At 32.3% G+C, this 22,664-nt stretch overlaps 1 pseudogene; it reads left to right on the top strand.

Moving 5' to 3' along the window:
* Positions 1-6,851: 6,851 nt before the first annotated feature.
* On the top strand, positions 6,852-10,489 carry LOC126833125 (uncharacterized; annotated as a pseudogene).
* Positions 10,490-22,664: the final 12,175 nt, after the last annotated feature.

Genomic DNA, 22,664 nt, shown 5'->3' with positions numbered 1-22,664 from the left:
ACCGGACGGGGCAAAACATGCATACTGGTGGCCACCGATTGCTTTAGTAGATGGGTCGAAGCTTACCCCTTAGGGTTCGCCACTACTAAAGTTATCACACAAACACTCGAGCGCGAATTCTTTGCGCGCTACGGCTATCCCCGTGTGTGCCTCAGTGACAATGGCCCCCAATTCACATCGAATAAAATGCTCAAAGCACTCGAGCGATGGGGGGCGGTGGGTTGGACGACCCCAGTTTATCACCCAAGAGCCAACCCCACTGAGCGTCGCAACCAAGAACTGAAAAAAGGACTCCGTACACTTGGTGGGAAAGACAGTGCGTTTTGTCGGCAGCGGAAAGTCAGCGACAGCGGGACCTCCCAGGGCAAAGGGGACCGTCCCGAAAAAACCCAGAACCCCTTCGGCGAAGCGAAAGTCGGCTCTCCGTCTCCGGGCATTCCGTCAGGCAAAGAAGGAGCAGACAGCTCAACCCCAGAAGCCGAGGACGCCATCTACCTCTCAACAGTTTAGACTGGCAAAACCGGACCATGGGGACGCCGGGCCATCCAGGGACACGTGCACGCCGAGGAACAGCCGTCAAACGACTCGATCCACCCCGAGGTCACCCCGGTGGAGGCCGCCGTCGACCCGCCACCCACTGCCTCGGTGGAAGAGGAAACCCCATCGCTGGAGCAAGAGCTCGAGGAGATGGCCGAAATGGACTGGACGAAGACGGACACCGGACCAGAAGACTTCCAGTCCTGTCCTACTAGTCCTATCGACAAGCCACTGTAGGGCGATCCGCCATACCGTAGTCCGCCATCGGTACCTTACAATAGGTCCTGAGGGCGAGTTGATAAGGGACTAATCCTTCTCGGCCCTGTTAGCTGCACCACTACCCGGCGGATTGACGGCTTGGCGGGGGAGGGTTGACACGGCCCGTGATACAAATTACTAATAGGACGCCGCGCACTGCGTCCACATACGACCGCGTCACACCTTCTTTTTCCTGTAAATCTAAAAATATATTATTATTTATTGTCTTTGAAAATAAATCTATGAAAAAGGTTAGAAACCATTTAAACATTGTTTGGTAGCTTAGTATTTTACACATTTAATAAAATACATTTTCATTAAATATTTCACTAGTTATCGTAATATAATGTCATCTAAAGTTGTTTATTTATAAAAAAAAATACAATTTATTATTGATAAAATGGGTGAAATAAAAAATAATTCTACATTGAATAATAGGTTACATAGCCCAGGGATCGAAGAATATTCCAACAGCAATCCAACCAAAATTCTCAATCAATTAAAACATTTAGTATATTTTATCAAATTTGAAAATAATACACAAAAATATATAAAAACAACAAATGAAAAGTAAGCTCCATAATTTGTATAACAATAGTATTGAACAATTTTAGAGTATTTTCAACAGAATAAACGAATCGGAATTCAAAAATATGGCTGAAGAAATAGTTAAAAACCGGAATCGTGTAGCCCAAATGAAAGTTGAAGATAATATTATAAATGAATTAATTGAAAATATACATGTTGTAGCAAATGATTTACAGACCGAGTTTGATAAAGAACGTGAGTTTAGTTAATTCTAAAAACATTAGCTAAGCACTTATAATTATTTAAAATTTGGGGACGAAGAAACCAAGATAGTGTCTTATGATGTATTATGGTGTCAACCGATTTGTCAAACCTATTTAAGATAATATTTACCAAACTATTTGTAAGTTGAATTTCAATTATACATGAACTAACAATTATCATGTACCAACAAAATGGCAAATTTAAGCGTCAGAATTTTATTAAAAATGTAAACATTTATAACTAAAAGTAAATAAAATTACCATAAATTATTAAAAAATGTTTGTCATTAGAATTGCAGCCAACGGATATTATTGATATGTGTGATAAGGCTATTTCTCTGAAACTATCGAATATAAAGAATTCTAAAAATATAAATTGCGTAGAAGAATTTGTCAAGTTAACCAAGGTAGACAATAGTAATTATAAATACAAAATAAAGATTTTATTGCACATGTAAATTTTGTTCTCAGATTAGATTACTAGATTTAGCAAGAATAGAAAATGAAGTAAATCAAGTTTTAAATAAATCGAATACGAAAAAAAAAATAACTAAACCTACTGGAGTCAAAACAACTAGAACAATTGGTGGCGATTCAGTTTCTTCACCGGGTATTTCTAACAGAAATGAACGTGAAAAAAATAACTGTTTAGCTGTTAAAGCTCGTTTGGAACGTATTAGAGAGTTTTCAATCAACACAAACGATGAAGACACAGCAGATACACCTGCATTAAGATCACGCACTAGAACACCTCACAATTTTTTCACTCGCTCTAATACTGAAATGAATGGAAGGTTAGTTTAATGTAAAAACTCAAAAGTATAAACCAACAACTAAGATACACCTAACAAATATATAGGTCGAGATTGAATGATGATTTTTTGAGCCGTGATGGAATATTTGGTGCAGACGACTACTTATTTGAATTTTCTAGTTCAAACAATAGTACTCACGATAGAGATTTTGAAGATGACAATAGCGGAGATACACATTTATCGTTGGCACCGTTTAATAACTGGTCAATAGATAATAACAGTAATGAGTAGTTGAACAATAATTTGTAACACATTTATTATGATAAATGTACATTACTATTAAATTTACGTAAAAGGATATAATAAAATAATGTCAAGAAACTACTAACTGCATTAGTTATTAACCAAGGTATTTTTGGGAAACATGTCAAAACTTGATCGGAAAATTTACTAAGCGGAACAACGTGTCTCAGTAAAATTACTTCATTTTCTGCATTTCTCTCTCTAATTTTTCCTAAAGATCTGACAAAATTACCCTACAATAAAAAAAATGTATAATTATCCTGTAAAAAAAAAAAATAATTAGATGTTTAATTTTTACTAGTGGATAACTTGAGGCTCTAGGCCATGAATAAATAGCTACGATTACCCGCTGGTCTTTTAATTTCTCATGCTGTCTCGTTCCTATCCTAATTTACGGGATTTCCTTTTCTGCTGGCACAAATAAATGACGAGTTGCCTAAAACATTTAAGTTGAACATCAGACTGTGACGTGTCTGTTTGGCTAGTTGGCTAGTCTAGGCCGAATCGACAGTCGATAGGGTTAAATTAGTGGACCCGAAGATGGGACGGATAGCTACACCTAAATATCTTTAAAGTCTCCTTTGTATATTTGCTATATCGCCTGAGGAGCTTAACGGGCGATCGTACCTCTAAGTAACTTAACTCTCAAGTGTGCATCGAAACAAAAACAGGTTTATTAAATAAGTAAAGCTATGTACATGTATATATTATACCTCTACCTGGATCCTAAAGCGTTCTCTGTAGTTAGTCCAGGTAATGGCGAAATTGAACGGACACACGAGTACGGGTAAAGTTAAAAGAAATATAAAATAGTAAGGTAACGTGAAATAATAAGTAATGGATTTAGAATAATTAGGCCGCGGTTGAATTATTTTTAAGGAGTGGATCGTAGTTGAACTTGCATTTTTTGCAAAGCTGTGATCCACAGTCAATATCATCTCTAAGATAGTGCTCTCGAACAATCTAAGTACAAATCAAATATGAGAAAATTCACTAAAATGGTAAGACACTTATTTTTCGCCAAACAAATATCAACATGTTTTTCTTTTTTCTTTTATTGTTGAGAAATTAGTCATTAATTATTGCATTTCAAAAGTCCCTCCACCAAATGAATCTTGCGTTTAAAACCATAATGTTTAATACTAATAATATGATCTTATACTAACATATTATTATACGGTTATATACAAGAAACATACTTATGTTTACAAGTATAATTTACAACTTAATCAATAAATAGTTAGAACTATACTTATTTTACTTACTTTAAGTACATTACCGCGTTTGGCCTTACGTATAAATGTTTTAGTCGTTACTATCATGACTACCGTATTTAAATATGAACACTGAAGGTAATTTAATTTATGAGAATAAAATAATAAAATATTAATAATCAAGTTAATATAGTCAAAAATTCAAATCAAAATCACAAGTCAATTCAAAATAATTAACAGTTCATACTCATAGCCCCACAAGTCTGTGTTCACAACACTGAACACACGTTCAAAATTACTAAAACATAAAAACCGGTTATCAGGTATCCCTTATTAATAGTACCAAACTACTAAATTTAAAAAAGTGTCATTATAATTATTAATCAAGTGTAATTCAGTTGTCTATTTATTCAATAATTTAATATCCTGTCTTCAACGTCCATATAAACTGTACTGTACATGGCCACTACACTGATATCTAATCTACCAAACAAATTATAAATGTAGTTTCAATAATTACTTATTTATTAATATTTACTTGCCTTAAAAACATTAAAATATTAATTTATTATAAAAATATCTTGACCTAACTGTAAGTGTGAAAATTTGTAAACTGTTGTGAAATTATGTCGATGGTCGGGAAAAAATTTGTAGTCAAAGTTTTGAATACCTAGATTAAAAAAAAACTGTACAATTTTTTTTTGCTAAAACAATCAAAATTATACAACAAGATCATTCCGTCATGTAAACAGGATCATTCCACCTTCGACCGTACTTGCCCAGAACCAATTCTTTAGCCAACTAATCATAAATTAATTAATCGTATAATGGCCACTGAAAATATCTCGTTCACTGAAGAGTGAAGCCTCTAGGGTTAGACGCTCAAGACTTTCCATCAAAGCTGTCTCTTATGCCGAAGTTTCTAATATGGACACCATTCATTTTAAGAATAATCATTTTGTTCAGAAATCCAGCTTAGGTTCCTCTTCTTTCTTCCCTCTAAATAACACTACACCCTCTCCATCTAAAAATAAAATAAAAAAGGTTTTTCACTCCTCTATAGCCAATTCACCTACCTCCTTTCTTCTCTTACTCAAAGTTCACACTTCACACCAAACCGAATACAAACTATAAATATTTTATATTATTTTTTATTTTTTAAGTGCTTAAGGGCATTTTTATTTAAACGATTAAACATCTTTATAAATATAAATCAAAAGAGTATTAATACATACATATGAGTAAAATATATATATATATATATATATATATAACAAAACATGTGTGGGGTTCTACTTCCAGTGAAGTAGTCCCATTCTTAATCTAATAATTAGACTAAGTCGAATGGCTTCAGTCGTTTGAGTCGTCTGATGTCTTGCGAGTTGTCGAGGAGTTGTATGGCAGCTGTATTTAAGTGAAGCTCCAGTCTTTTTGCGTGTTTGCGGGCAAACCGGGTAATTTCATCCTGCACGGATGTTATTTTTAGATCGCGGTGGATGATGTCGTTCTTATCATACCGATATGCTGCAACAATGGTACGAAGAGCGATGTTCTGGCTACGTTGGATGAGTTCGGTATTAGACTTACTGGCGCAACCCCACAGTTGAATACCATAGATCCAAATCGGTTTAACAATCGATACATACAGGAGACGTTTGCTGGTTAGGTCTAGCTCGGAGTGTCGCCCAACTAGCCAATACAGTTTGCGCATTTTTTCTTTGATTTGTAACTTTTTCTGGCGTACATGATGTTTCCAGTTAAGTCGCAAGTCAAGGTGCATTCCCAGATATTTTGCTGAATCATTTTGTGGGATTATCTGTTGATTTAGCGTGACTGGGATGTATGCGGTTTTACGTAGCGTGTAGTTGACGTGCACCGACTTGTCACTATTGAAATATTTGATATAATTTAATTAATTTTAATTTATTTTATTTTATTTGTATAATGTATTTTAAAAAATGTAATTATTTTATAATTAATAACTGTTCATTTATTTAAATACAATTTTCAATTAATTAAATAAATAAAATATTCGTATGGCGTATTGACCGGGGTTAGGACTTTATAGCTAACAATGCCTATAAGGTCGCCTGGGTAGGCGCATCCGCGCATGGCATTTCTGCCATGCATAACGGGGCTTAATGGTGTGGGACACCGCTAAAAATCCAGGGTGGTCACCCATCCGAGATCAAGTAGCAACGGACACAGCTTAACCTCAGGTTCCGAGCGGCAGCTGAGGTGTCCACTGCGCCACACCACACGTTTCAATTAATTAATTTGTTAAATTAATTTTTTATATTTGTGTTGTACATAAAAATGTATTATTTTATTTATTTTTAAACTTAATAGGTAGTACAAAAAACTATATAAATAAAATATCGGATTTTGTATATTTTTCTGAAGCGTAATTACAAGTAATGTGTAATTTGAACCAGAGCATTTTAATATATATTATTTTTAGTTGTTACACTAAAGATTTGGTACTTTTAATTTAGTAAGAACTTTTGGTCACCTCTCAACAGAGGTGAGGTGATTAGCATCCTAGTCTTTTTCCAGGTCGATAATGATTTTTTTTCTTAGCGAAGACAATACTATCTGTGTAGTTTATTCCTAGATATTTAATCTACTCACTGAGTGTAATTGCTCGTATGGTGGATCTGTCAGATAATATTAGATTATTAAGGGAAAGCTGGCCCGTCCGGATGTTTATAGCTAGCGATTTTTCTGGGTTAATCAACATCCCTATTTGATGAAAGTTTTATTTTACATGTTGGTTTTTTTAATTTAGTATTGTTTCCACGATTTATTATTAAAAATTCTCAAGCGGTTGTTTATTAGATTTAAAAAAAACAGCTGGTAGAAAATGCCGAGTAACACTAACAACTATTGTGAAATAATAGCAGTTTATCATTAAAACGCATTTGGTACGACTTGCTTGTTTATAATAACTATTCGTTTTTAATTCACAGTGTAAATTAGTTTCTGCTGCAAAAATGGCCAAAAAGACGGCCAAAACAGCGGCCAAGAGCAAGAAAAAAAAAGGCTCGAAAATAAGCACAAAATCATTAGTTAAGACATTAGATACCGTCGTCCCCGTGTCCACACCTCTTGGGTCTGTACATTTTAATGAATTTTTAAAGATATGTAGAGAACCGAGAGTACTAACACCGGTGATCGCAGAAGTATCGCAAATTAAGAAAGATAAACCATTGAAAGGGAAGAAAGGAAAAAAAGGACAGAAAGAAAAAAAAGGAAAGAAAGACAAAAAAGGTAAAGGCAAAGGCAAAGGGAAAAAGGGCAAAGGATCCGCTATTAAAAAGAAGTTGTACAACCTGATGAACTGCCGGTCGTTGAACCGACACAACCTCCACTTTTCCGATTGAACAAGATTTTACTCTTGCCGAGCGGCGATGAAGTGGAGGAGTACTATCCGGTAAGTTAAACAACTCTCAACTCTGTACCATGTACCCAAACGTCACCAAACGACGTCAGCAATAGATTAATAATAGTAAAATATTTATAATTATTATACTATTAACACCACAGACAGGTGCATGGGCGAGTGAGACAAGATGTGGTTGGCAGTGTTAAAATGCGTCCGTGGTTCATATATAGCCGACGGCAGTTTGTTCTGGTTAGGTTAGGACCTAACCTAACCTTCCCGGGCGGGTCTGGGGGAAAGAAATCGACACCTGTCACTCTTTGGTCTCAAATTTATAACCCAAGCATTAAATTGACAATTAGTTGTAAACACAAAAACTGTATTAAACTGCCTGAACCCCGATCGGTAGGGAATACGACGACGTTAAACGTGGAAAAAACTAAAAACACACACTTTACAGGACTTTGTGGTCGGTAAAACGGATGAACCTTTTACACTTAAACGACAGTCGTCTATGAGAGAAATAAATATCCTAGAAAAGCAGGCAAACAACATTGTTGACGAGATCAACAAGATACAAGAAAAAATCAAGATCTTAACGGATGTGAGTAGAGCGTTTATCAAATACACTTTATTGCTTGGTGACATTTTACCGCAGCGCTTTGGCGTAAGACATAAGAGCAATTGTTTTTTTGCATTACATATATTGTCAATAAATAGGCTTGTATGTTTTGGACGCAGCAAGAGAGCGTGTAAGACTAGATAGATAGACAAATTTAATAAACAAATCGTATTGATCTATCTGATCTGAGATCTAGGATTTTCTTGTACACAATACAAACATTAATGGTGTAACTTGTAGAAACCCAATTTGAGCAATGCAGAAGCCATTGAACTGGAAGATCAGCAACGTGTATTAATGGGATTATTGACGGATTTCGAAAATCATTTGGAACGCATTCGTGAAATTTTCAACGAAGAAAAAGTGGAAAATGTCTTCGATGACGATGACGATCAATGGGTGGACGTAGAAGAAGAAAATGATCAAAAGCAGCAAGAATGTGTACTAGATGCCTTGGATGACAATAGTAGTTGCGAACTCCCGCCCCAGGGTATGGTAAGTGTTCCCTCCTTTTACCAATTGCCAAATTCTTACGGTCCTGATTGTATCGCCCCGCGTTGCTTTCAGGATCGACACGTCAAGTGGTACGAGGAAATGGACTTGACATATCTATTATCGCCGTCGGCATCGTCCAATAAAGACATTGACAAAACTATATCGACTAGCATAGTGAAAATATTCGATGAGCTTAAAGGCAAAAACATGGATATCGTCGAAGACGAAGAACGCAATAAGATTTTTAAACGGCTTAGAGAAAAGTTTTCAGTACTGTTGCCTTCACCAAATTTGCACGTGAGGAGACTGATAGTCCCGTCTCATAAGTGGCAATTTGTTTATTTTAGTAATCCAGTAGATTTGTTTATAGACAGGAAAGGGTGACGCGATATGGATGGACAAGAAACTTCACAAAGACCATCGGAAAATGATTAGGAGCACCAACGATTTGAAACTGTTTCGATGCTGGAAACAGTTTGAACTCAAATATTATATGATTAACGCGTTGGTCGTATCATTGACGGACGCCATCAAATCAACAGTACCGGTGAGATACCATTTTGTCATTAGTCTTGATGATTATCATTCGTTTTCCTTGTGCCGTGCTCGTTATAAATACTTGTCAAAGCAATGTTACCGCCCCTTCTTAATTCGTACAGAAGTTCCTCTCTTAAATAATTCTGGTTATTTTTTGAAATTTGTTCATAAATTAAAGTCTCCCTCTAGATTTCCTGATATTGTTAGTCTTAATAACATTTTTTTTTCTATTAAACTGCTCGCTGCAGCCACCAATTTATTTAGTAATTTTTTAATGTCTACTTATGGGTCTTCTAATGCTTCATTTGATGTTATTTATCTCTTTTAATATTTATATTACACAGTCTATACAATTTTTATGTACAATAAGCGTAAATGATAAAATAGACATAATATAATTTTACTTGATGGCTTGATGGGAGAAGAGACAACCAGTGGTGGTACTTCGGAAGTACTAATATATTTGTTTTATATAAGTATATCTCTGTAAAATATGTTTTGGGTACTTGTGCCTGATAAGTAAATAAATAAACACCGCCTTGTATAATTGACGAGTTCGGTTTTGAGAGACTGCATTAATCCAATCAACTGTCAATATGGTCTAAGTTATTTACAAAATGCTTCCACTATTTCTTTAAGAGGTTTCACAGGGCGTCAATCATTGGTACAAGCCATGTTACACCAAGTTACAATAAACGATAAGATTCAAATAAGAATATTTAAACTTAAATGGGGTATTGTATTTACACTTTTTGCAAATTTTTCGGTTATTCCTACTTGAGCAGATTGTACCACAGCCCTGGAGATGGAACGAGCGAGTGTTCCGAAACGTTGGCAGACAAGTCATTCTGTTCAAGTGGAAGTAATCGAAAATTATATAAATAATTGTTCCGTAAATGTAGTACAAAGTCCACTATCCACTTATAGGGCACCGAAACGGTTGTGTATTTACAACGAAAAGATAAGATCTACTTTAAATCCGCACACAAGTAAAATAATAATAAACTACTTTCCGGTTTAACTATTGAACAGACTTCAAAATTCTTTTTTTTTTTCATATATACACAGAAAGCTAACAACTTTTTTTTAGGAGGCTAAAAGGCCTATTTGCTATCTATGTATAATTATCTCGTTCGCGTTTCACGCAGTTATATTGCGCCGACAAGGAGGTCAAAGCCCAGTTTGTATCCGACCAGAGCGTCCTACTGCAAGCCCTCGACGAATTCAAACGCGTCGTCAACAGCACTTTTTTACCGGCCGGACTGGACGAATACTGGAGAATCTATCCGGAATGTTTGAGACTCGACACCAGACCGAGTTTCGACGTCATCATACAACGGGTCACGCCGGAAATCAACGACGTCTCACCGCCGGATAACTTGTCGTTTTTGAATCACGGCCCGTTCACGTCCAAGTACCAACAATGCGACGGTGAGTCTCAATCGGCAGAACGCGATTAACATTCCAGTAAACATTTTAATGTTGACCGTGCGTTTTTTCTAATACAAATTCATTTAGCCGATATCAAGCAAGTGACGTCAAAAGACAGTGAAATTGTTGTCGACACTACCAACTACGAGACGGCCGAACAATGAAACGACACGTCTATCGTAATAATAAACGCATAACCGTTTTGAGAGATTTCAAATAAAGTAATGGTCGGAACACCGAGCCGAACACGCTGGTCGATCTGAGTTGTATTCAATTGCAGTTGGTTTTTAAAAAAAAAATCAGTGCAATGGGGTTGGCGGAGCTCTTTGGGACGGAGGAGCCGCATAGGCGCCGCTAGAATAATACCAGGGAGTATTTTTGATAGCAATTTTAGGAACTTAAAGAGTTTAAAAGTTAGGATGGGAGGGAGAAGTGCGGTTGGGAAATGTTAGGAGATAAATACATGTCGTACACTGACTCGGCTCAATACACGCACGATACACGCACTCGATGAAAGTTTGTCTTTTTAGGTCTAACCTAAGTATTATTATAATATTAATTTCAACGTATAAACGGCCAGTGTTTCTAAACTCGTAGCAAACTGTACGTCAGCACTCCTGACCTGGAGCTAAGTATGAAAACTTAATTGAGCCAGTGACTATTACCCGTACGTTCTTTATAGAGTTAGAGACCAATTTATTACAACGAAACCTATTATGAATTAACACGGTGACTATTATTTTGTAACAATTCTAATATTTAAATTAAAAAGGAAAGAAGGTAACTTTTAAAAGTAAAATAATTTTAACTTAAAAGATTTACATACAACAAAATATAACGTCCGTTAAAAACTAAGCTACAGTACAAAAACGATATCAAACGCGAACATATACCCCTTGTATAAACGATCATATACAAGAGAGTGCCTCCTGACATAACAATTTGTGCGGCTTTAAATAATAGAAATAAATATAATTTTCGCTGTAAACATTTTAACCGTTTTCCATTTGGCCTAGATATATTGCTTAGTTTCATAATTGTATTGTAATAATAATACAATTTTTTCTCGCTCCTAAATTTGAAACTTAGTTATCCAAAACTGGTTATCGACCAGTCAAAATGTTTAGTACATTATTCTTAATTAAAAAAAGTTAAAGAAATACATGTGTTACCATTCAAATCTCAAAAAAAGTTGTTAGGGTAAAAGCCAAAAAATTAAGATCACATTGTATAAAAACCAGGGGTTCGGAACTAATTCCGGAACATGTTCCTTCATGACTCCCTGTTGTAATCGTTCCGGAACAAATACCCGGAACTCGTTCCTCAAGATATTCGTTCCGGAGCAAATACTCGGAACTCGTTCCTCGAGATATTCGTTCCGGAGCAAATACCCGGAACTCGTTCCTTGAGATATTCGTTCCGGAACAAATACCCGGAACTCGTTCCTTGAGATATTCGTTCCGGAGCAAATACTCTCGGAACTCGTTCCTCGAGATATTCGTTCCGGAACAAATACCCGGAACTCGTTCCTTGAGATATTTGTTCCGGAGCAAATACTCGGAACTCGTTCCTTTGATATTTGTTCCGGAGAAAATAAAATGTAATTGTTCCTTGTCATTATTAATAATTTATTAATGGAGCAAAATGTATTTGTTCTACGTATTATGTTGTTTCGTTCGAGTTTATTGAAGGTGCACATTTTTTTTGTTACTTTATTCTTTGTGTGTGGTATTTTAGAAACAATAGACACATTAATGTAAGTTAAATATTAATTAATTTAAGTTAAATGACACATTAATGTAAGTTAAATATTAATTATTTAAGTTAATGACACATTAATGTAAGTTAAATATTATTAATGTTAAATGTTATTAATTTACAAAGATTATAGTTAATGCATTTAATAAAAATCAATGTTATTTTCAGTGTACATAAATGTATATAGTATATACATGGTGAAAGTTAACAGAGCTATTATAATATATTTTTACATACTGAGAAAAATGTATGCAACTAATCCATCAAAACCATCAGTTCTTTAATCATAAATTAAACGCAATATTAATGCGTAGGTATTTAAGTTTATTTTTTTCCTAACTTAAACCTCTTATAACTTTTAATATAGTTATCCTAATCTATTATATAATGGCTACATTGGCCGAACGCTTCTTTTCTACTGCATGTCTATAGCAAGTTATTTTCAAATGTATATGTAGATACACCATTAAGATAATATTTAGGTACTATATCAGTAAATAATAACGTTGGGAAATGTCTGTGTAAATGCATTAATATTGTTATTAACCATATAAGTCGATCTACATTCAAATCTGTTATGTTATTACTATGCAAATTTTCACAACTTACTGTTTATAGGTTATAAGTTATAACAGTAGTTAATTTATTTTATTTATGAATCCAGTTATTATTTATACATTTATTATTCAATCCTTATTGAATATTTGAATTATTTATTAGGTCTTTTTAACTAGCTAATAGTTTTTATCCTTAGAGTAATACAGGATGATTATTTTATCATGAACCACTCAGTATCTCATAGGGTTTAATAAGAAATTAAAATTTATTTTTTCATATTGTTTTTATACAATGTGATCTCAATTTTTCACAATTATTTTTGTTTTTACCCCCCTCTCAACTAAGATTTTTTGATAGCAACTTTTGAAACTTAAATGGTAACGTATATATTTTATTAACTTTTTAAATTGAGAATAATGTACTAAAAATTTTGACTGGTCGATAACCAGATTAGGATAACTATTTTAAAAGTTATAAGAGGTTTAAGTTAGGATGGAAGGGGAAGTGCGGTTTGGAAATGCGCGCAGATAAAAATAATCTTACATTCCTCCTTTCCTCCTGTCCTAAACTTGAAGCTTCATCACAAGTTGAGAGGGGGGTAAAAACAAAAAAAATTGTGAAAAATTGAGATCACATTGTATAACAACAATATGAAAAAAAAAATATTTTAATTTCCTATTAAACCCTATGAGATATTGAGTGGTTCACGATAAAAGAATCACCCTGTATATGCTGTGTAAAAAAAATACACTGAAAATTAATCATAAATAATTAGCCAAAAAAATATTAAATTAATATAAATTAAGTGTTTTTTAACTTTGCAAGTTTAATTTATGATTAAAAAACTGATGGTTTTGATGGATTAGTTGCATACATTTTTCTCAGTATGTAAAAATATATTATAATAGCTCTGTTAACTTTCACCATGTATATACTATATACATTTATGTACACTGAAAATAACATTGATTGTTATATTAAATGCATTAACTATAATCTTTTGGTAAATTAATTAACATTTAACTTAAATTAATTAATATTTAACTTACATTAATGTGTCTATTGTTTCTAAAATACCACACACAAAGAATAAAGTAACAAAAAAAATGTGCACCTTCAATAAACTCGAACGAAACAACATAATACGTAGAACAAATACATTTTGCTCCATTAATAAATTATTAATAATGACAAGGAACAATTACATTTTATTTTCTCCGGAACAAATATCAAAGGAACGAGTTCCGAGTATTTGCTCCGGAACAAATATCTCAAGGAACGAGTTCCGGGTATTTGTTCCGGAACGAATATCTCGAGGAACGAGTTCCGAGTATTTGCTCCGGAACGAATATCTCAAGGAACGAGTTCCGGGTATTTGTTCCGGAACGAATATCTCAAGGAACGAGTTCCGGGTATTTGTTCCGGAACATAAAAGATAAATGAGTCAAAATAGGAACGAATTCCGAACCCCTGATAAAAACACAATGAAAAAAAAATGTAATTTCTTATTATGAAATATTGAGTGGTTTACGCTAAAATGATCACTGTATTAACCACTGTAGAGAAATATTTTAAACGGCCCCAAATTCTTGGTAAAGGGCTGTTATAATTCCTTAGGGTCACGTAAACTATTAAGTATCTATTTATTTTAATGTTAATTTTGTTATTATTTTAGTTATCAAGTTGTTACATATAAGCCTGAGAAAAAGACATATATGATGAATATTTTTTATAATGTTAACTTTTATAATGTTCAGTTCCTAAATTGTTAATGATACATTTAGGTTTTGCTAAACTGTAACTAAATTTTATAAAGTAAATAAAGAGTCTGGTTTTGCCATCCCCAAATAGTTTTTCAAATCATTTGGTTCATTTTCGTTCAACTCTTTTAATAATGGCGTATGACCAAACAAGTCCCTTCTAGCGAGCCAGTTTTTGACCCATTTACGCCTCATTTTTCATATCGAGGTACAATGGTACCCGACCATCAACTTTTTTTTTCTCGAAAGCATATTATTATGTTTATTCATTATTATATATAAATTATATATTTAAAATGTATGAGTATAAAATAACATTTACTTAACACAAATTCATGACATAACAATAATAACTGATAAACAAGCTGTAATCCGTGGTATAAACCCGCAGTTCTTTCAGGACGTCTTGAAGGACCAGACGACTAGGTCCTCAGCATTAAAGTCAACGGATTTCCTCTACTAACCAGGTTAGTCCGCTGGTGGATTTGCTCTTGCACTTGATTTTATTTTCACGTTAGTGGACACAATTTAGGACCTAGTCCGACGGACCAAATCCATCGAGGACCTAAGGATTTAATCCGTCAACAAGTCCTCTCGTATTTGGCTACCTATTAACGGTCACATGGTATTCAGTATAATATTCAGATTTCGGATTATTTCTTTGCATTGCCCGTTTGGTCATTACTATATAAAATATAGTTTAAGTATTGTTTCACGTTCTACACCCGTGAGAATATCGAATTATTTTTATTATTATAATATATTATGTCATTTTGCCCGTAAGGTAAAATAGAAAAGAAAAAGATATTGTTAGTCAACGGTATGTTTTATATTTTAAAGAAGTATAATATTAGTCTATTAAGTAATAATAATAATTATAAAGATTAAAGTACATGTTAACTATTTTGTATCAGTTGCTTGATTTCTTTATTGTAATAAATAAGCACTTTTTTCATTGATTAATAAATATTACATTTAGTTCAAAATAATACAAATGTATTAGGTACAACCTTATAAAATATTATGTTGTTGACATTAAATTTTACATACCTTATTTTTATTAAAAAAATATTGAACATAGAAAAAAACTAGTACTTTGTCTTAATGTATATAAAAAAATCACATTCTAGATTTGAATAGCGTTATGCAGAAAGCAACCAACCCACAAAAAAAATACAAAAATAAAACAGTCATATAACATATATCATAATTAGCCTTAGGGACTAAGAAATACTTAGGGTTATAGAAATACGTTACAGAGTACAATAAGTGTATATTTTATAACGTCGTGTAATAATTCTGAAATGCCGAAAATTAAAAAAATTAAAAAATTAAAAGAACTTTTTTTTATATAAACAGTTGATTTGTTAAAGTTGCAAAGTTAGGCATTTACAAATATTATTTTTTATATATTACTAGTAGCTGGCAGGCGACGGATAGGTCACAGATTCTCAGTGCTGTGTCCGAACACGCTGAACACGATCACGGCGGGTGGAGCAGATATATTTTTTGAAAAAGTAATGGATCTGCTAATAAAGCGAGTGTCCGGTGCTGCTTAACGATTAAAGTGAAAAATGGTTTAAATTCAATTTGAATGTCTAGAAATTAGTCGGTTATAAAGCGAGTGTCCGGTGCTGCTTAACGATTAAAGTGAAAAATGGTTCAAATTAATAAATTTGAATGTCTAGAGGTTAGTCGGTTAAAAAGCGAGTGTCCGGAAATGTGTTGGCCGTGTTAACAGTGATAACATTATAAGTCGGCCGTATTAAAACAGTGATAACATTATTCCTCACCGTCGGCGGCAGTATTAACAGTTATAGTAGTAGGTAACATAATACGTCGTCGTGCGTCGGCCGCGTTTATTCAACAGCGATAACACAGTCGATTTAGTAATAAGAGCGATAACAGCAAAATTCATGGAAAATAGCGAGCACGGTCATGGAAGAGAGCCGTTAGCATTTTAGTAGTACAATTAAAATATCTTAATGACTAATACAATATGTATAAATATATACATAAAGGTTTACACCGGTTACCTGGTCCGTGGGAATCCGGAGTTAGAACAGGTGGAGTGACACGCACAAAAAATATAAACAAGGTGCCGAATAATTAAGTAATTATAAAATAAGATATTAGCGTGTAGATGGTAAGATGTCAACTAATTAATATGTAGGTGGATCATAGACCTATAAAGAAATGTACTGATAGTAGAGAGAGAGGTCCGAATATCGACATCGTTAAAAAAAGACAGAGAGTTGTTAGGTTCGTCATGGAAGAAATAATATCATGGAGAAATAGTAGTATGATAATACCCGATAACGAAATTTTTATATTAAAAAGTTTTAATTATTCTTATTAGTTATTAAAATATTGATTTTTAACTATCATTTAATTTCTTATAACGGTTTTTCAATGTGTAATTCGTTCGCGCAAAATAAAATAAAGTTAGCATCATGCATCAAATATATGTGGCGATAAAAATTTTGATGTTTTACAACAAGCAGTTGATGTTGTTGAATATATATAATATTATATGTAATAAATGCACAGCAGCTTTAGTTAGAGGTCATAGTGAAACAGAATCACTAATAAATATAAAAACCCGTGGTGGATATATACATCCGTCAGTGGACAATATATATTGATGTAAAGTTGGCGACATTTTTTTTAAAATGTACCAAAATTAACTTTCGACAATACCTAATAATTTAATACATTTTTAATTGTAAAAATCACCTCCCAAATTAATTTTAACAACATTATCGTATCCCTAAATACACACATTTTAAATCAAGACCCAATAAATAACTTTCTACTACAACTTACCCATTTAATATTTCAAAGTTATTTTAGAGTCCGGGTCCATTATTATACGTTAAGTGAAAGTCAACCGAAAAATCGAATTAGGTCCCACTTAACAAAAACCATTCATTTCAAAAATCAGTAAAATGTATTATTCCTTTTATTATTATTATTATCACCTATTATTATTTATTATTATTTTTTGTATAATTATAACTTTGCGATTTTTTTTTATATTTTAATATATATTGGTCGTAACTTGAAAAAGAAAAAAATCTCTCCATATCTACGTCTTACGTATTTCCATCTCATCATCATCATTGTCATAATTATTATTATTATTCTACAGGAAGAAATCTACGTTACCATTCAATAAAACCAATTAATTATTACTTTACCAAACTTTTGCATTTATAATTTATTTAAAATTAATATCATAAACCTTTTCCCCTTCAGAGCGAAGGAAGGTAAACTCTTGAAACCAACAGAGGGTCAAGCGTTACAGATTTGTTTAAACTTAGATGCAGATCTGCGATACAATAAATTGTCTATTGAGTTTGTAAAGAAAAACTATTTTTCAAAACATACTTACACGTTTTATAAAAAGTAAAACAGAATGTTCATTGATAAAATTTAAAAGAAATTATAATGGTTTTTAAGTATTTATTAACGATATGCTATCTATTTAAAACAATACATCATACGAAAGTATTGGATACCCGACAAAATTTCGATAATCCTTTATTAGGTAAGCAAAAGTTATTATATGTAGGTAGATTAGGCGAAAAAGAATGGCACAGACTTGCATTATAAATTCAAATATCATCATTTATTGTAATTTAGATAATATTATGTCTTGCCTGTCCTGGCCAACTTTCTACTTCAGGAGTTTTAAGGGTTAATTATTAATTGTTGAAAAAATGTTTAGGTGTGTTAAAAAACAACACAGATAGATGTGTAAATAAATAGAAATGCATTGTGTATATTTGATACATATTATACAAACACAGTTTTCAAATATTAAAAATAGCTAATTGCAAAAGCATTTTTATTAAAATTAATACTGGTCGGTAAGCAATCAATATTTTTAGAAAGGGGAAAAAGCTTTGATTAAGAGTTTTACAGCCAACACCAACATTAAATATGTCCAGTGCCGCAAAGACATTGTTTAACGAGAACAATTATTATTATTACATATTTTGTCATTACAAACTATACTGAGTTTATCTATACTTATAAGTCATTATATTTAGAGAAGAAGAGGAGTTTACCTATACATGTTAATAAACTTAGTATAAGATTTTTTATTATATTTTATCACATAAAATGTGGTGAGCTTAAAAGTTTCTATTAAAATTTTTAAGTACATTTCTCTGTTATTTTGTTCCATTTTATTCTAAAGATGTGTATTTGTGTTAATTTGTACTAAAACTATTGTTAAAAATTAATCACACGAGAGTAATTAAATTGTTATAATATGTAAAATTTCAATAAATAACAATATTAAAAATAAAGCAAATACCGTTGTCGTGGTTTTTTTTCTTTTTCCGTGACAAAAGCATAATAAATGTGATGTTCCGTATTGATCAATGAACATATACCTAAACTCTAACCTACCCTATTTATTAAGCAAATACGAATACCTACTGACCTTTGATATTTATTATTACATTACGTGTCACCTTAATATGTGTTGCACTTTGCAGCAAGAAGTGTTTGGTAAAATAATATGATAAGCTATAATCCTAATTGACTTGGACTATTCATATACTTTATCGCAATACCGTAAAGATAATATTAAAGTCAATAGTAGTAGAGTATACTACCTTCAGTAGCTTTTAATACTGAAAGTATAATAAGTAACAGACTGCCGGCTGTGATATTGTTGGATGGTCAGTGGTCAACATACAATGTTCTAAAATGATGCAAAGCCTAACAAGTATCCATTTAATATTAAACTTGTAACTGTAAAAAAGCGTGTACTTTTTGTGATCAATTATCGTGCAGAATATTTATCTGAAAATATTTAAAATGCCAAGAAGTATCAACAATGGCTGTCCAGTAAGACGTTGTTTTATTTATCACACAGAAGGCGAACACGCATTGAAGTCTTTATGCAAAGTACTTGATTGCGATAAAAAATACGTGCTCGTAAGTATTATTTTTATTTAATTAAAAAAGTTAATGAAATGTATGCGTTATCGTTTAAGTTTCAAAAGTTGCTATCAAAAAATCTATGTTAGGAGGGGAGTAAAAACAAAAAAATTGTAAAAAATTGAGATCGCATTGTATAAAAACATTATGGAAAAAACGAATTCTTCTAATTGATTGTAAAAATCGGTATTTTTACTAGTTAATAGTACTGTAATGTGCTAAGTAAATACAAATATACATACATTAAATGTTTAATTTTTGCATTACAAGTACAGGTCTAATGTTAAGTGGTTAACTACTGGTATTTTAGATGTATAAACATTTGTAGACACACCATAATTAGTACCTAATAAACATTATTAAAGTAATCAGTATAAACTATGTTTATTATATGAAATTCAATTTTACTCGTACAAATCAGGTGAACTCAGAAAAGTAACATAAATTCAACTTATTATATATACGAGTAAATAAACGAAAAAAAAATTAGCTGCAAATACTTGTAATGATTAAATTTAAGGTAAAGTACTGACACAATTATGGCTCACTTCTAAAAATATATTTTATATATAATAATAAATTATTTACAAATATGAATTTTTAGTTTGGAATTAAATAAATAACTCTACCTAGATTTGTAATAAAGGGATGGTTTAAAAAAATTTTATAAAATTTTAATTCAGTGATCCCAAAAACATATAAATTGATGAACATGATTTTTCTTACTATCGCGAAATAAACCCCTTGGCCCGATAACCTCTCTAGTTCCCAAATTAGTAAGAGTTGATTTGAAACTAATAATGATTATTGACAATTAAAAAAATCCCATATAGCAAATAAAGTAACGAAACTTATTTATAAGTTATTCGGGTGAGAAATTTGTTGATAATTTCCAACGTTATTAGTTATAACATTCTCAGAGTAATATTTTTAAATATTTCTTGTATAATTAAAAAAGTCAAAATTATTTGTATAGTAATTCAGAATACACAAATATGATAAGATATACGTTACTGTAAACGTTATCAAGGTATATAATTGTATAGCAAAAGTCAGTATAACGTTCTCGGGGTAAAAAAAGTTATAACGTTCTCGGAGCAAATACATTTAAAACATTTTTCGGTATAACGTTCTCGGAGTAAAAAAAGTTATAACGTTCTCGGACAAAAAAAAATATAAAACATTAGAACGTTTGAAGGAACAAAACACGTTTACATAGTATGTGGATTTTTAATTTAAAAATGTATAGAAAAACATAGTTATATTTGCATTAATTACGCTAAAATCCAGAAACAAATCGATACCTCGTTATTAATTTTTATTTTAAAGCATATCAAAAACAAGGATAATTCTGCTTTTGGAAATTTAATGATGCCACACCCCGAGTTCTATGATTTTATTCTCCAACTTGAAAATATTTTTATAAGTCAATTTCCCTTAATTTCCGTAGAAAAAGAAGTAGGAAATAAATTTAAGTTTGTTATGTTATATATTACATTTAATCATCCGCCTATTTTAGTAAAGCTTATTTAGTAAATTATTTTATAAGATTCCGGATTCATACCGGATTTTTAAATTTTTAAATAAAAATTTAATATCAGAAAAAATTAGAAAGAATAGGCCATTTTGATGCATTTATAAATAATTAATTTAATTTGCAACACGGCTATTTTGTACGACAATTATACTTTTAAAGACACGACTTTTATCTGAGTAGCCTATAGAATTAGAGTAAATAAAAAATTAGTTATTTTATAACATGTATAACTAGGTATATAAATACCTTAAGTATCAACTTAAATTAATCTACAAAAATAACAGAACTACTGCGAATCATCGCTGGACCAGACAAGTGTCTGGATTAACAGGAAGGTAAGTGATGTCACTGATGTCACTGATGATGTTACTGATGCCACTGTATACTAATACACGTACATTCAAAATCAGACATCAGCTAATCGGAGGCAAGCACTTAACTGAAAAAAAAACTTGTAATTACTGAGGTGTACCCGTTATGAAAGTAGATGTAGAGCTACGGCTTCCATGTCATTGTACCCGGAAAGTTCTTCAATTGTAGTTCATAGGCACCATAACCATCAACCTGGTCATGATATAGAAATTGGTGAATTCTTTGCTGTACTTAGGACTAGAGCTGCAACTGAAGCGACACCAGCTCGTCTTATTTATGAAGAAGTATCGAGAAGGTAGCATCTGGAAGGCTGAAAATCTGTGGTGTTGTGGCAAAGTCCATTTTAGATATGTCTATTTTTTTAAATTTTAATTTTAAAAAATCATATTTTTAGCATGGTGGCCAATTTTGACAACATTTATTATAAAGGACTACCATCAGGTTTTGCCATAGCGCAATAGAAATAATATTAGTTAACACAACTTAAACTATTTCCAGTAATACTTACCCTAAAGTACGTCATAATGTTACAGATTCCCCAAATCAGCATTGCATACTTCTGCAGAAGAGTCATTACTACTTTTGAGACGAGTTTGGCAAGGGCACCAGCCAACAATACCGCAATCTTTTCGCTCAATGGGAGCAACAATAACAGCTCCACAATGGCAAGGACGTCTAAGATATGTCTTAGATGATATCAATCATACTCCTTTTTATCAAGGACCGCTGGAATTCATCCAAAATGATGAAATAGTATTCGGAGGACTTGTATTTGCAAATTGTCCATTTCTTGAACGGTACGCTCCATACTTACGACAGTGTTCAATAGTGTCTATCGACGGAACGTTTGGTGTGAGACCCAAAGTACCCAACGACATACACCAGTAATAACCATTTACGTGTTGTTGATATCAGTATACAAGTTTAATTTATTAGCTAATTTTTAATTCAAAATTTATAAATTTTACATATATTATTTTTCAGTCCATTCCTATTGTACATGGTTTATTGAATCAGAGAACAAAAAGTGTGTACATAAGATTGTTGCAGTATTTAAGGAGCGATTTGTCAGTTAACATATTGAATTGCGCCAATTTACAAATTGTCACCGATATGAAACAGCACTGCGAAATGCTACCAGGAGAGTAATACCAGAAGCCCATTTGGTAGGCTGCTGGTTTCATTTTAATCAGGTTAGTAAGCACATTAATTTAAATATATATAACATGTATTAAATATATATTCCTACGTAAATTCTATACTTACAACTTTATAATAATTGTTTGTTGTTTATAGGCTATTGTCAGATTTGTACACCAACATAATGAGAAACAACAGTGATGCAGGCACTGTTTTAAGAATGGTAATTTTAAGTGAAATTACTTAAAATTAGTACAG

This window comes from Adelges cooleyi, unplaced genomic scaffold (assembly GCF_023614345.1).
Source record: "Adelges cooleyi isolate 19-005CV unplaced genomic scaffold, UGA_ACOO_1.1 ACOO_flye_CR_arks_rails_tigmint_CR_PRNA_19, whole genome shotgun sequence".
NCBI classification, from domain to species: Eukaryota; Metazoa; Arthropoda; class Insecta; order Hemiptera; family Adelgidae; genus Adelges; species Adelges cooleyi.
The sequence above is the reverse complement of the archived record's forward strand: the minus strand, read 5'-3'. Positions and strand labels throughout refer to the sequence as shown.